Source organism: Capra hircus, chromosome 5 (assembly GCF_001704415.2).
Source record: "Capra hircus breed San Clemente chromosome 5, ASM170441v1, whole genome shotgun sequence".
NCBI classification, from domain to species: domain Eukaryota; kingdom Metazoa; phylum Chordata; class Mammalia; order Artiodactyla; family Bovidae; genus Capra; species Capra hircus.
The window spans coordinates 73,021,698-73,032,394 of NC_030812.1; the positions used below are offsets into that span (position 1 = coordinate 73,021,698).

General features: G+C 49.9%; 1 long non-coding RNA gene across 2 annotated transcripts; it reads right to left on the reverse strand.

The window, feature by feature from the left end:
* LOC108636022 lies at positions 1,256–10,401 on the reverse strand. Of its 2 annotated transcripts, XR_001918090.1 has the most exons (5): positions 10,255–10,401; positions 9,854–9,933; positions 6,314–6,418; positions 4,864–5,903; positions 1,256–3,016 (listed from the first exon to the last, which is right to left on the reverse strand). It is a non-coding gene; the product is annotated as an uncharacterized LOC108636022 (long non-coding RNA). The 2 variants fall into 2 exon arrangements; XR_001918089.1 differs by having other exon boundaries at positions 1,256–5,903.

A 10,697-nucleotide genomic window follows, 5' to 3' on the forward strand; every position in this document is an offset into this window, starting at 1 on the left:
CTTCCAGTCCTTCCTGAACTATGTAGGTCTGGGGGCTTCTTTCCTTTCTCTGACCTGCCCCGGTTCCCTCCAGTGGGCCCTCTTCCATGCTCACTTAGCCAGACTCAGTTTCTGTTGCTCAGAACCACAGGAATCTCACCTGAGACAGGGGTCACCATGGGATGGGAGCCTGTTAGGTGCTCACATGCTCCACATGGAAACGCAGAGAGTTGGTGCCCCGTGGACCAGGCCCGTGGGGGTGAGAGCAACACCCAGATGCCCCCCTTTCCTTCCTGGAGAGGAGCAGCCTGAGGCCATTCCATGAAGGCTCCTCAGAAGGTTGTGGCAGGTGCAATCCCAGATGAGTGACCGGGTCAGAGCATGGTCTTGGATGGGCCTTCCCTCCTTCCTGCCCACTTTCCCCAGCCCTTCAGTCCTGCCTCCGGGGATGGAGTGAGCCTGGCGTCCACCTCTGCCTTCGAGGAACCTGAGGCTCTGGCAGAATGCTTTGGGCTGCCTGCTTTATTGAATGCAAGTCCATGTTCCCAACACACAGTGAGGCCGAACAATAGCAAAATGTTGGAGTTTGGACCAAAGAAGGTTCATTGCAGGGCCATGCAAAGAGACGGGTGGCTCATGCCTTAAAAACCCCAAGCTCCCTGAAGCTCTCAGCAAAGCCCTTTAGTGGGAAAGGTAAGCGAGGGGCCTGGTTAGTTGTTGCAACCTTCTTGGTGTCAGAGCCTTTTTTCTTGATGTCAGGTCATGATACCCTGTGAACCTCCAGCAAAACAAATTGTTCCCTTTTATGATAAGAAAGAACAAGGTCCCAAAGCTCAACCTCCACCCTCTGAGGTCCAGGCTCTGGCCAAGAGGAGAGGGGAAGCTCCTGCAGGAGTCCTGGTGAAACGTGGAGGCAGCCTGGGTGAGGCGTGTGCTCTCTCTCTGCCCCTCTGTTTATGGCTGACCCTCTCTCACACCTGCACACAAGCCCTCTGCTCTCAATCACCCATGGGTGCCCCGTGTCCATCCTGGTCCCCAGGGCTGGAGGAGGAGTATCCCCATGCTCACCCCAAGTCAGATGACACGGGTGCCCCCAGGCATCCCATGGGGCCTAGGGCTCCAGGGTCTGAGGGAAACGATGGATGGGAGCCCAGCGGGCAGGCAGGAGGAGCAGTGGAGGATGTGCACCCTGAGATCCTGGGCGACAGGCTCACGGGGAAGGAGGTCAGGCATCCGGAGCCCAGCTGAGCCCCTGAGTCAATGCAAGGAAGCCTCAGTGAATCAGCTCGTATTTATTCAACCAGAGTCAGGAGAACAAAAGGTGGGGAGAGACGAAGGAACCTGAAATGTCTTGTCCAGCCCCACCCACAGCAGAAGAAGATACCGAGGGTCTGAGAGGCTTCCTCTTCACCCCAGGCCGGTTGATCTTGATGCACCACAAAGTTCCTTGATCAGTTGTTGCCTTCTGATGTCATTTTTTTCTTTCTTTTCTAATTTTTTTTTGAAATCAACCTCTGTCTCACACAGCATTTGGAATTTCATAGGAGCTTCATTGGTCACTCAGTGTATCCTGGTCCCAAACATCACCTGCATCTCGACAAATGTTCCACCCTCTGAGTGGTCATCGCTGCCACCACCACCACCACCACCATCATCATCAAGAAGTCAGTGCCCAATTAAGATAAACCTGCTGGGATGAAAGGTGGGTTGATGCTTGAGAAGGAGGGCTGGAGACCACCACCTGGGGGTGACTATTCTTGCTGGGACAGCAAACCCTGGGGAGGGCGATAGAGGAGGCCGGGCTATTTCTGGATCCCAGCTATCATTCCTCTGACTTTCTCCCATTTTAAAGCCTTTCGTATTCCTGGCCTCTCGTGGCTAGTTCCTCTGCCTCTCTACTCTGTCCCCAGTGTGTTCTTTAGTCCAAAATGAGTGGTTTCTCCCTTCCCCTCACTCTCTAGTCCCCCTCCCCTCTTAGTCCAGGCCCCAGGCTCCTTCCTTCTCTCTCCCCTCTTCCACCTGCATGCATTCCCCCCTGCTGTGCTCAGCTGCAGAAATGCCAGCTTCCTAACACCCGGCTCCATCAGTGCTGTCTCCCCTCCTTTCCCCTCTAACAAGCTGCTCTCAACCTTGGTCTCACGTGTGTCCCTGGTTCCTGCACTGCTCTGGGGGTGGGGGAGTCGGGCCTTCCTTCAGCCTCTCATAGGTCTGTATGGCCTCCTTCAACTCCTCCTCCAGCTCCCTGGCCGGCTGCCTCAGCTTCTCAGCCAACTCTGTCTTTGCCCTCTCACGTAAGTGCACTGACTCTTACCAGGAAGCCCACATTCACTAGAGGGGAGATTCCTGCAAAGCCTGATCCAGGCCTTTTTCGTCATTGCCAGAGCCGTGCCTTTGAAAGCTTCTTTCACCTCCTTGCTGGTTTGGCCAGAGACTTGCCCAGTGCTCGTGAAGCTTTTAACATGGGCTGCTAACTGAGAGCTGTCTTTCACCAGCTTCGCAGCATAAACTTGTTTCCTAACCCCTTGCATAGATTTGTAGACTTTTGCTGTAGGAAAAGCCATCCCAAGTGCACACAGACATTGAGCTCCCACAGACACCTTTTCTTTGACGCTAGTTGACAACAGGCCACTGGCTTCCGTTTCTGCTGATGACTTGCTAAATTGTTCCACGATGCTGGAGGACACAGTGGGCACAGCAGCTGCTGCTCCCAGCCCTAACCCAGTGGTTGAGAGTGCCAAACTGGCCCCTGCTGTTACGGGTGCCAGAGCCAGGCCAAGGGTGTTCAGAACACCAGACACAGTGCCAGTGGAGTTGGCCACCACCTTGAAGATGGTACAGTTCCTGTTCAACTTGTCAAACCCTGTCTGCAAGTGCGCAGAGCTTTCTTATGCTCTCTTCCAGCTCCTTTTTCACCTGAGGAAACTCCTTTAAAAACCTCTCCCTGTCTAGCAGGTCCTGTTGGAATCTCTCTTGGTCTTCCATAGCCAAGTCTGTCTTCAACTCTTTCATAAATTTACATAATGCCTCCACTTCTTCCCTGTAACAAGGAACATCAAGGGATTAAGAAAGACACTTTGTTTGTCTGTAAAATAAGCTCAATGGATCTATTCTGCATAAACTACAGAGATTTTATTATAAATCACAAGGGAAGAATTTTACAAATGTAAGTTATTTTCAACATTAAACACATGTTTGTACCTCATGGATACTCCATTACTCGATCATGAAATAAACAAGCAAAAGCCATTTTAAGATAGCCTTAAGAGAGGTATTTGATAAAGATGCCTCAGAGGCAGGTCAATACAATCACTTCCAAAGGCTGGTATTGTGGAAAGTCCACAGAGAAACTAACAGAAGTGGGATTGGGGGAGAAAAACTTCATTCAAGGGCCTGAGTGTGTAGTGAGGAGTCAACCTGCTCTTTGCCCTTGGCCGCTGGGAAGTGGTCCCTAAGCTCCTGGAATATTCTGGGTGATAGGAGTGTCCTTATCTGCCTGGGCCTTTGGCCAATGGACAGTCTGACAAAGTGACGTATGATGGTGGCTTTGGGTCATGTAATATCTGCACTGAGCTCCAGAGGATTTGGACACTAGGGCATTAGTCTGACCTCTGGGAGTATTCAGAGACAACAGGCCAGGGTATTAATAATTTGTTTTTAAATTTTTAGCTTGGAAATAATAACAGTAATAGACAAATAAAGCATCACCATAATAAGCAAAAGATTGAAGCCTGGTCCTATTCTCATTCAACATCACAAAATGGTTTTTGTTGTCATGCATTTAAAATTCTTTAACACCGAGTTAACTTCCTGGCAACTAACAAAAAAGAAAGACTGAGACAATAAGAAGAGAGACACAAATTGAGCACTGCAGACACTGCACAAAGAAGCAAAAGACACAGTACACAAACCCAGAGCTCTCTAGAAATCTCATCCTGTGACAACTCCCCAATTTATTTGATGTTATATTTCAGGCAAAATGAACATTTTGAAAAAACGTCACAATTTGTTTTTAAACAGGGTGAGCACCCCTGGGGGCAGGGCCTTGTGTTCCTGCCACACACTGAATCCAGGGCAGTAACTCATCCTGAGGACAATTGAAATTTCATGTGTGAAACCTGCCCAGACTCTGTCCTGGAGCTGAAGGGAACCTGAATTCCGCCCTGCAATAAACTGCAGCTGGAATCCTGACATCCTTCAGGGCCCAGCATCCCTGACCTCTCGGGGGTCACCAGCCTAACACACCTTACCTGGCGACAGCTTCACATACCTGCACCCTAAGGCCATGTGCAACTTTATGGAGCCTCTAGAGACTCAAGAGTCTTGAGGAAACATCTATCTGAATTGCTGAGTCTGCAGAGACCAGCACTTGCTCAGCTGGTGGAGGAAGTGCTTTCCTCTTTGTTGCGGATGCGTGAGGCTCCTCAGAATCCCTCAAATGACACGCAATCACAGCCACTCACTGTGACCCTGGAGGCTCACTGAGCCACACGGCCTTCCCACTGTCAGGGAAGCTCCATACAGACTAGAAGAGGGTCCCAGATGGAGGGAGAAACCAGGTCCCAGGCAGGGTGTGGAGGACACGACCACCACAGGACCCTCCACCCAGGGCCCTCTAGCCCAGCAGGAGGAGATCCCGTCAGGGAGGGAAGAAATGTCCCCCCTCCCCCTCAGGGGGCCTCTGCCAGGGTCACAACCCCTCCAGTTCTGTGTCCTCGGGGCCCATTCTCCTCACTCTAGTCCCAGTCCTGCTGCCCAAGCCTGCCTACTAGCCCTCTAGCCTGGACCCTCTGCTCCACTCTGACCCCTGAAGGAGGCCTGCCCAGAGGAAGCTGGCCTGAGGTGGGGGGACGTGGGTAACATTCCTGATGCACCCGTGTAGGTTACCTGGACAAACCAGCCTCAGTCACAAAATTCTCCTAGGTTTTGATTTAATGAGCAGGTTTTGCAGCTGTTCGTTGCTTACTCTCTTCTGATATACTCAATGATATCCTCAAAAAAGCTTTCACCCTAGGTGGATAAAAGACTAAGATGAGAAGAAATTATGGTGTAATGTATGGTAAATGGTACTGAGGGTGAAGTGGTTAAAGTTAACCTTCCTGAGCAGCAGTCATCTGGGGGTACTGTTGACGGATTCACCTGGGGTTATGGGTGGACTGTGTGCAACCACGCCAATCATATGTTGAAGCCATAGCCTCACCCCCCCCTCAATGAAGGCTATTTGAAGATAGAGCCTTTAAGGTGGAAATTACAGTGAAATGAGGTTATAAGTGTGGGGCCCTAATCCAAGAAGATTTGTGTCCTTATTCGAAGAGGAAGCGATACCAGCTCACTCTCTCTCTGTCTATCCTGCAATGTGAAGGGTTGTTAATATTTTTTCTTTTTCCTGTTTTAGTAAGAGTGAAAGGAACCCAGGTCCCATATGGAGGGAACCCAGAGCACTAAATCTGTGTATTTATTGATTGGGGTGTGGGTAGATGTGGGAAATGACAGAGCACTTGGTATCTGCAAGGGTGTCTGAGATCAGTAGAGCCAGTACCTGCCTGAGGTATCAGACCTGGTAAGCACATGCTCATATATGAGGCCCCTGGGCGGGTGTGGTGACACAGCATGGGGGGACAGGGGATTCTGGGGGAGGGCGAGTTTTCCACCTGAATGTAACACACTCTGGGTAGAGGGGACAGCACCACACTCGGCAGGACCTACTGTGTGGCCCAGGCCACAGACCACATTACATTTCATCCTCATAACAATATAGGGAAATATTCTTCTCATTTTACAGGTGAGGTCAGATAACTGTGCTCCAGTCACACAAGGGGGAGACGACAAGGCCAGACTGGGGTTCACTTCAGGGTCTGTGATCCTTGCAGAGCAGCTGGGCAGGCGGCAGGGCGAGAGTTGGAGGAAACAGCCTCTGTGGTGATGCCCTAGGGTTTGGGAGCAGGAGGTGGCTCAGACCAGGAGAGAGGGCAGGAGAAGCTTCAGGGATGCTGCGGGACCTCCTCTCCCTGCCCTGTCTGGTCTTGGGGATCCCCTCTGCTGTCCCCTCTGTCCATGGGCTGTTCTGGCCTCACTTCTGAGTCATGAGCTGGGATCTGGGGGACTGGGAGGGAGAAACTGAGCCCCTTGGCCATGGCTCCCAGAGAATAGGGCCAGAAAGGAGGCTATGGGGACAGACCCCAGGGTGAAGGAAGTCTCCTTGGCCTCCATGGGACGCAAGGATGCTTATCTATTCCCTTCCGATTCTTGATTCTTCTCTAGGTTAATTCAGATAGTTGGCAGCATGTCAGTTCTGGGTCATAAGTAGGAACCATCCAAACAAGAGACAGCTGACTACCTGAGCAGTCCCGGAGGTCTTCTGGGTTCATGGCAGCAGCAGGATCTCAGAGATCTCCTTTCAGCTCCTTGTCTGCGTCAGGCTGGAAGGAGGTGTGGCGTCTCCCTTGGGAAGGAAAAACAGGCTGTGGGCTCCATCGTGAGTGAGCAGTGATTGCAGGGAGCAGCGAGGGGTCTGGTCTCCAGCGGTTTCCACCAGGACGGCCACCAGTGCCACCACGCACTTAGCCCAGTGTGCTTCTCTGTCCCCTGGGCTCCGCTGGCCGCAAGTTAAGGAAAGTTACACATCCTCCCACTGCCCTCTCCACCGTGAGTCAGAGTCCTGCTCTCCTGTTGGGGCACAGGGAGAAGGTCATCAGACAGGAGACAGCCATCTGCGGAGTTACAGAGCAATAACACCAGAGATGGACGAACAGGCAGGAAGGGCTGCTCTGGAAATCCCGTGAGGGAACACGTGTGCGCACTGCTTGGCAATAACTAACACTGATTCTCTGTCCATGACATGCAGGCTCCTGAGACGCTCCTAGAATTAGGTGAGCCCAAGTCCGCATGCTGGTGCCAGAGCCTGGTCTTTCCGATCTACGCCCCACATTTGTGATGACTATGCCCTACGCCTTTTTAATATAAAAATATTTATTCGTAGGTATGTTTACTAACAAATGAGTGTTTTTGTTCTAAAATGACGTCTTGCTCCCTGTGCTCCAGTCTCTGCTTTGATAAACTTCCTGATGCTGCAGCTCCCGCAGCCCACGCCCCCCTAGCTTCCGCAACAGCCTTTATCTCACAAAGGCCTGCAGTCCCTCCAGCCCCGCCCAATCCCTGAAGCTCTGCCCTGGGCGGCTGAGCACCCCTGATGGTGCCCAGTCCTCTCTGCTGTCATCCCCTGACTGCTGAACTGTTAGGCTCTTTCTAATTATTTACGTAAACAATAGTGCAAAGAACACCTTTCTTGTAGAAAAGTTTGCCTTCATTTGATAATATTTCTTTAAGCTATTTCTGGAAGTAGAATGAATGGGTCTGAGGGTATCAACACCTAAAACTTTTTCATACCTAGAGCCACACTGTTATGCAAGGAAACTCCCAGTTTACATTCAGACTCACGATATAGGAGAGTGCCATCCTTTCAATCTTGCCAGTTCTCGGCTGTCTTTTTTTAAAAAAACAGATCTTTATATTGAGAAGTTTTCTCTTGGCTCTGGTTGTAACTATTATGTGCCGGGAGGTAAAGAAAGAAAGCAAATGTTGATTCTGTTTAATACCTTTTTAGAAGGCAAAAGAGCATTTATCAATTACCCCTCCTGAGACCTGACTAAAATGATAGTAAAGACCCTTATTGCTATAGCTACAGCTATTGATGAGAGCCTCAAGTGTTTATGATTTTGCTCTATACTTCAGTTGCTCTAAGATTTTATAAATTATAAGGTATACCATTCCAATAACCCTGAGGTGTGTACTATTATATCCCTGTTTGAAGATAAGGAAGCTGAAGCATAGATATTATGTGTTTTGCCCAAGTTCAGAAACCTTGTTCGTGGTAGACTGGGTTCCGATTCACTCTCTGGGCTCAAGATCCCATACCTGGCCTCTCCACAGTTCAGTTCAGTCCTTCAGTCCTGTCTCACTCTTTGCAACCCCGTGGACTGCAGCATTCCAGGCTTCCCTGTTCATCACTTCCAGATGTTGCCCTGTTCATCACTTCCAGTGTTCAGCACTTCCAGAGCTTGCTCAAACTCATGTCCACCAAGCCAGTGATACATCCAACCATCTCATCCTCTGTTGTCCCCTTCTCCTCCCGCCTTCAATCTTTCCTACCATCAGGGTCTTTTCCAGTGAGTCAGTTCTTCGCATCAGGTGGTCAAAGTATTAGAGATTCAGCTTCAGCATAGTTCTTCCAATAAATATTCAGGACTGATTTCCTTTAGGATTGACCAGTGTGAACTCCTCGCAGTCCAAGGGACTCTCAAAAGTCTTCTCCAGCACCATAGTTTGAAAGAATCAATTCTTCAGCGCTCAGCCTTCTTTATGGCCCAACGCTCACAGCCATACATGACTACTGGAGACACTATAGCTTTGACTCGACGGAACTTTGTTGGTGAAGTAATGTCTCTGCTTTTAAATGTGCTGTCTATGTTGGTCATAGCTTTTCTTCCAAGAAGCAAATGTCTTTTAATTTCATGGCTGCAGTCACCATCTGCAGTGATTTTGGAGCCCAGGAAAATAAAGTCTGTCACCGTTTCCATTGTTTCCCCATCTATTAGCCACGAAGTGATGAGGCTAGATGCCACGATATTAGTTATTTGAATGTTGGGTTTTAAGCCAGCTTTTTCACTCTCCTCTTTGACTTTCATCAAGAGGTTCTTTAGTTCTTCTTTGCTTTCAGCCATAAGGGTGATGTTATCTGCATATTTAAGGTTATTGATATGTCTCCCAGTAATCTTGATTCCAACTTTTACTTCACCCAGCCTGGCATTTCTCATGATGTACTCTGAATAGAAGTTAAATCAGCAGGGTGACAATATATAGCCTTGATGGACTCCTTTCCCAATTTGGAACCAGTCTGTTGTTCCAAGTCCAGATCTAGCTGTTACTTCTTTACCTGCATACAGATTTCTCAGGAGGCAGGTCAGGTGGTCTGGTATTCCCATCTCTTGAAGAATTTTCCAGTTTGTTGTGATCCACACAAAAGCTTTCGTGTAGTCAATGAAGCAGAAGTAGATGTTTTCTGGAATTCTCTTGCTTTTTCTATGATCCAATGAATGTTGTCAATTTGATCTCTGGTTTCTCTGCCTTTTCTAAATCCAGCTTGAACATCTGGATTTCCTCTGTTCACATACTGTTGAAGCCTAGCTTGGAGAATTTTGAGCATTACCTTGCTAGTGTGTGAGATGAATGTAATTGTGTGGTAGTTTTAACAGTGTTTGACATTGCCTTTCTTTGGGATTGGAATGAAAACTGACCTTTTCCAGTCCTGTGGCCACTGCTGAACTTTCCAAATTTGCTGGCGTATTGAGTGCAGCACTTTGACAGCATCATCTTTTAGGATTTGAAATAGCTCAGCTGGAATTCCATCACCTCCACTAGCTTTGTTCGTTGTGATACTCCTAAAGACACTTGACTTCACACTCCAAGATGTCTGGCTTTAGGTGAGTGACTACATCACCATGGACATCTGGGTCATTAAAACCTTTTTTGTATAGTTCTTCTGTGTGTTCTAGGCCAAAGGACTAGAGCATTCACCAAATCCCCTTCCTTCTCGGGTCTCCAGTCACATCTCAGGAGTCCACATCCTGAGCTGAGCCCACCTGAGCAGGTGCCGCCCTCCCTCTGCTCTGTTTAGGGGCCCCAGGGGATGGGAGGAAGCCCTCAGACACACCTGCCCCCACATCCAGGCTCTGCCCCTGCTTAACCTGCTGCCTCAGACCCTGACCTCACCTCTCTGGGCTTCCATTTTCCTTCTTCTGTCAATTAGTGGCAATCATCCTTTTCTCAGACATTCATCCTGAGGATGGGGAGTTAGGTGGAGTCTCAACCCCCTACTTACTCAAGAGTCTTCCTCGGCCTGAGTGTGACCAAGACCCAGTTGTTCTCAGCTCTGCAGATGCAGCCACCAGCTGTGCATCTCTGCAATAAACCACACACACCTCTGGGCCCAGATATACACCAGGAGGCAAAGGGGAAAGCGAAGGCCCTCACGTCTGAGCCTCTCAGGCCTGCCCACCCACCAGGCCCTACCCTGGGCTATTGCCCCCTTCCTGTTGAGCCTCGTTAGAGAAACAAGCTCAGCTCTGACATGCCAGGTCCTTCTTGGTTCAGCACATCCCTCCCTGGATCTGTGAAGGAAGACCTGCCACCAACTGACTGTGAGGCCCTTGGCAAATCACTCTCCCACCCAGTGGGCTTCTTCCCAGCCCCTCCCATCTCTCCTCCTTTCCCACATGATACCTGCCTGCCTTGCTGATGTTGCTCTGGCCAATGGGGTAAAGTTTGCTGCCAGGCCTTTGATCTAGAAGAGGAGAGCTGGATGCTTACCCCATACCACACCCCGCTCCCCGCACCAGCACCCACCGTGAGCTCCGGAGCAAGGCCAAGGCTGGGCTGAGGAGCCTGGAGTCAGGGTCCATCCTGCTGCACTGTGAGCAGGCTTTTCCAGATACAGGGGAAGCGGGACCTGGGGGTAAAGTGGAGAAGGGCTTGGGAAGGGGACAAGCTGCGGTCAGCAAAGGGGAAGTAACGAGTTAGACTTGCAGACAAACATAGAACTTCCGCCCTGAAGGAACCTTATATCTGGGTGTCTCTGCCCATGTGCACTTCTACCAAAGGCCATAGGTGGGCATCGGGGTTCAGGCAGCTTTAGCCTTAGGTAAACAGAGAAAGAGCTCTTCTAA